This window comes from Crotalus tigris, unplaced genomic scaffold (genome assembly GCF_016545835.1).
Source record: "Crotalus tigris isolate CLP2741 ecotype Arizona unplaced genomic scaffold, ASM1654583v1 scf7180000018011.1402602, whole genome shotgun sequence".
NCBI classification, from domain to species: domain Eukaryota; kingdom Metazoa; phylum Chordata; class Lepidosauria; order Squamata; family Viperidae; genus Crotalus; species Crotalus tigris.
In genome coordinates, this window is record NW_024096774.1 from 83914 (window position 1) to 89913 (window position 6000).

Consider the following 6000-nt stretch of genomic DNA (forward strand, 5'->3'; position numbering starts at 1 on the left):
ATTGAGTTATGCAAGCCCCTTTGCCATGACAAGGTAGTAATCCATAAAGGGGGCAAAAACCCTAGAAGACAAAAATAAATTAAAATCTTAATAAATCAGGAAAATGAACTAAAAGTGATAGAATGAAATGCAGTAAAGTAATTGCAATCTTTTTCACTTAGGAAACAACTTGATATACAGGTATAAGATATGAAATATCTGGTTTGGTAATAGTAGTTATGAAAAAGGTAGCAATCAGTTGCAAACTAAACTAAACAATGTAGCTATAGACGTAAGTGCAATTTAAAAAAATATCAATAGGTGTATAGTTTCTAAATCATGGGAAGTTATCATTTTTCCATTATGTTTTGATCAAACCTCATGTCAACTTTAGTGTCAATTTTTGGGCACAACATTTTAAGAGAGATTTAAAGACAAACAGGTTTAGAAAGGAACATTTCAGTTTGATTTAATTTATGGTAAGTTAAAATGAAATTGATTGTATAAAACTAAAAGATTATGCCTCTTGTTTTTAATAATTTCCTTTTTATGTTTTATTAAAATAATTGATTGGAAACTGTTGGAGATTCCTTGAGGGCCTCAATAAAAGTTTATGGAGAGTGCAAGTGACCCAGTATTATATACTGTCTCTAGGTCAGACCCAATATGGACAGAGACAGATCCCAGTTCTCTTTAAGTGATATGTTTGTTTGGATCTGGGTAAAGATGAGTCCTCCTATAAGGCTGGGACTACGTACAATATTTCAGCAAACATTTATACTTTATTTGATTACATAAGTAAGGAAACACAAACTAATTAGAAAGGAAATAAATATTATCTGTGGAACAAAGGAATTATTAAAATATCCTTATGACTCCCTCTCAATAAGTGAACACAAGCAATTTCAGCAAAGTTTATTTTAAAAAAACTATTATAATTTCCAGAGAGGACAGAGCAATTTCCCTTTAAAGACTCACTGCTGTCTTAGCTACCTCTGACACATCATCAGACACTCAGGCATCTGTTTCACAATTAACACAATTCAACATAGGAATTTTCATCACTTAGGACAGCCTGACCAATATTAGAACTTCAGGCTTGGACATTTTAGATTTATGATGAAATGCAACAGGATAGTGCATTCTCTGATCCAAGTACTTAGCTATGATGTTTTCCCTGGTTTCTATCTGTGCCTCAAATACATTTCACCCATTGAGCATTCCTTGAACTGTGTTTGCTATACATTTATTAGAATTCCATGGCATTCAATCCTATTCAGCATGATGCCAAAATTTATATTGTGATATTATAATGCAACTCTCCCCTTTGGCCCTTGCATCATCACACTGAATAGAGATTTATGAGAGATAAAGCTTGTGTCACAATGAATGTTTCATTATTGTTCACCTTTCTGCCCTGCAGACACCTCTGAGTAATTCAGAATCCTCAGAATCCAGACATGTCATCTGATATTTCTGTGTGGATGTCCTACTTTGGTCACAGAACAATTAACATTTGGAGACTAAAGCTATGGCAGGTGTATATTTTAGCTGAATCATAGGGAAGAGTTGTCTTTCAAAGGAAAACATCTACTTCACATGCAGGAAGTTCGAGACTCAATCTATAGCCCTGCACTTGGAAAGATCTTTCAAGACCTTTCTCTGAAAATATGTAATAGCTAGTCAGTTCAGACAGCATTGAGCAAATTGGATCAATGGTATCACTTTTTGACTGGGTTAAGATGTAATCCACAAAGAATGGGGTGATGTGCCATGCTAAGCTAAAGACAAAGAGATTACAAAATGAGATACTACTGAAGCAAACCAGAACAAGACAGGGCCTTGACTTTAAGCTGCCCTGATAGCGAGATTGGCAGCATATAAATTTAATAAACAAATAAATAAAACTAAGTGAGTTTTGCGTTAGTACGGACACAATCATTATTTTTTTGTTATTATAAATAAAAGAGGCTTTTTTTTTTTTTGGCCTTTTCAACAAATCCTAGTAGTGTTCTATTTCTGGATTAAGAAAAAGTCTTGAGATGTGTTTCCTCAGAATTCTAAATTAGCTTTCCTGAAAGCTAAGAGCACTTAATGCATGTTCATGGTTTCTATGCTACTGGCACGTACTCCCAGATTCCGCTGAACGATCGGCCTTCATAAGTGTTCTTGGGAAACTATTTTATGAGGGTCAAGAGTGGGATGTTTTAGGGCTCCTGGCATCTTGTTCCATTGCTAAACTTATATAGGTACTTAACTTTCTGCCTGCTTAATAATTTATTTCAGTGCTATATTATTAGATCTGAGATGTTTCTTTAACTGGCTTCACCCTGAGAGTGTGACAATTAAAATCCTAGAAGCATGCTTGGCTTCAGTGCTAAAACAGAATAAAAACCCTGTTGTGTCCAAAATCATCTACAGAGGAAAGAACTAGATTCAGTGGAAACTGGCTAATGCCACAAACTCTTCTTTATGTTGTATCTACTCAATATATTTTCTTGGAAGACTGAATGCAGAGAACATAAAAGGTTGGGAAGAAAGCCAATGACTGTACTCTTTGTGTACTTAAAAATGCACTTGACTGAGGCCAGTATTTAAAACTGATTATACTAATTAAGCTGGAGACCCATTATACTGATTAGCTTCAGAGCATTCTTGAAGAAACACATCTGTTATATAATTGTAAGAAAAGACACTATTTTTATTAAGCCAAAATCAATTTAACAATTAAATTGAAAATATTACCTATGGCCCAGAATAGTTTTAAAGTTTGAGCTAACTAGAATTTGGTCTTCTTCGTATTTTACTTTTTACTGGAATTCCTAGTATTTTCCCCTCTTTTTTGTCCTTTCCTCCAGTTGTTTTTAATATCAATAATGCCAGATAGATTACTAGGGATGAAATATATAAACAGAACACCACTGATAGTTACCACAGCTCACAGCTCAAGCCATACAAATGCATTCTTAATAAACCATAACATTCATTGAATAATGACATTGCACTTGGTGGTAGCTCATATAGAACCATCCACTTGAAGCCAACCTGCCCTCACATGTTACCATCACAGGTTTCAAAAACCTGTTAAATAGTTATTTAACAAAACCCCTACATTTCTGATAGGTTTCTTACAGGCAACCTTCCATTTATAATTCAAATATTATAACCATGGCGTTATTATAGCATTAATGGTATCAGGCAGCCTTCAAGATCTTGGAGAGTATAGCAAGCATTGATTCAATTGAAGAGGTATTCCTTATTCTTCAAAGTAATCAATGAATTTAGGGTAAGCATGTAACAAATTGAAGCTCATTAGCTGAAAAGGAAGTCTGAAGTACCATGATATGGAACTTGATATGATTTGAAAATTGAGCAGGCAAAAATGCTTTTAGATTCTTTGATGGCAAGTGAGTACTGAAATACTCTCTACCCATGAGAGTACCCAGAAGAAAACAATAGTATAAGAAATTTGTTGTCTCAATGTCCAAACTTATCTTGCTGTAAATGTCTTCATTTCAAGTCACTTGATGTCCCTCCAAGTTACACTGGGACCTAAATCTAACAGATTTTACATTGACACTGCTCACAGGTTGTGTCAGAAAAGAGGGACAAATGCTACTTTAACACTAGCACAACTAAGAATGATTGTGTTCTGACTGATTTCCTGTAGATTATATAATTTCTAGGCTGCTCTCCTAACATGGGTCCTTAATGCTTCTTGTTCGATTGTTTTATATTGCTTTTAATTTGTATTCATGATATTGTTGTTAGAGCTGCTCAGTGCCAAATGAGAAAGCTGATAACTTGATTAAAGTCAAATATGAATCTAATAAAAGTATTGAAGATATCCTATTTATGGGCTAGGCGTAGGATGAATGCAAGAAGAAGATAGCAAAAAAGATGATGCCAGTATGTGCTTGTGTCCTGGTTAGGGACAAGCAGGAAGGCCTCTACAATCTAGTAAATAAACTTAGATAAATATTTCCTCCTGATAAATCAGAATCTATTCTGTTACATGTTACACACACAAAAAATAGAGAAGAAAAAAATAAAGAGACAAGAAAAACCAAACTTGATATGAATTATTGATGTTAATGACTGCTGAAGCATTATATTAACTCTATTATAACTTTGATCAATTACTTTAAAACAAGAATTTGAAACGTAGGGAAGGCAAAGGCATTTTAATTTGTGAAAGAGATTGATAATACAATGTGCTCAGTTTTCTTGCAAGAGATATAAAAACAATTTTGCTGGCATTCAATTGAAAAATTCAATTATAAAGTGTTAAATGAAAAGACTGAACTAGTAATCTGGCACTTATTTCTGATACTAGATAAGTAATATAGATTATGTATGTAATGGACATCTTTATGTTTGTGATTTAATAACTTCCATATTTTACCATCTGAACATTAATTACGTGCATAGGAGATGCACTGTAATTTATAGTGATATGTATACAGATGTAGAAATGGGCATTTAGTTTTTTGACTGGAGAACTGGCTTTATTCTTGATTCTAAGAAACTGATGCTACAGATTAGCTTATTAATTATCTGGTTGTTTATTCATAAAATTTCTTCATTAACTCAGCCAACTTAACACTTTAACCTACCTCAAATCATAGAGTGAGAAGGAATTGTTTGGGACAAAGAGTCTTACCCGTTTGTCGGAAGAGCCAGTTTTGTCTAGTGGATAAGATACCAGGCTAGAAACCAAGAAACTGAGTTCTAGTCCCACCTTAGCCCTTGAAAGCCATATAGGTAATTTTGGTTTAGTGCCTCACTCTTAATTCAGCTCACCTCACAAGTTGCTATTGTGGGGAAAAATCGGAAAAGGAAGGAGTATTGTGTGTGTTCACTGCCTTGAGTCACTTATAAAAATAATAAATATGGGATAATAAATATTAATAAATATGATATAACCTCTGGGTAATTGGTTCCACTGTCTTTCTTAATGTACATGTCAGAGCCCCTCAAATGTATTTGCCTTAATCCTTCCCTTCTTCCCTTTTTTGCTTTTGCCTATGTATTTTCGAGGCTTGCCATACTGTTGGGGGACAGTATGGGGATTGTTATTTTCTTTGCTCTGCTCTGTACGAGATGTCTTCCCTCTAGACGAGAGGAATGAGACTTGGAAACATCTGCTTTATCTCCAGATGATGGAGCCTGGGACCGTTGGGAAATGAAACCAAGAGAGTCCTTGAGAAGTGTGCTAAATCTCCAGCTTCTCATAACATGATGGCACCTGTGGATTAGCTGGATTCCAGCCAGATGGTTGGACATTGGGGGGGAGGAGTTGTGCATTGCCTTTTTGATGTAATTCTTTAGGCACCAAATCTCAGAACTTGCTTTGCTCTCTTGCCATCACTAACTCTTAATAAAAGTTTCCATTTGAGACAATGCCTGTTTCAAGAGTTCTGCTTTTCTTGGGAGATCCAGTTGAGGCAGGTCCTTACAGTTCAACTTGAGTTTGCTTTCCTTCATTTTATTTTTGCATAAAAGGAAAAAAAAGTGATAAAAAGCAGTAAAAGCAATGTCACAACATCATGCAGGCAACTGCTCCTTTTTGGTGGGGGTATAAGACATCACAATGATATAGAAATGGAATGTGACTCACATTGTGATGCTGCAGTGCTCTACTCTCTCCTTACTCCCTCTGTAAGATGTTGCTGCCTTTAAATATTTTTAAAAATGCTATTAAGTTTTCTCTCTTGGGGTCCCCATTTCAGTGTTAAACACTGCAAAATTCTTTGAACAGTTTTTAATCTTCAGATTATTTTCGTTGCCCTTAAACAACTATATGTATTGAACAAAGACAGCAGAGCTTTTACTCTCATAAAACAATCCCCAAATGTTTTTCCAATAGTTTGGAAAAAAGTATGTAGCCCAGGGATTCAATAAATCCCTAACTCTTTTCCTGTCCCAGAATTTCTCAAGATAATGCCAATGAATTTCAAGGCATCCAGAAAACCAAGAACAAATTAAATATAGTATGTAAAAATGCAACAAGTAGATTAA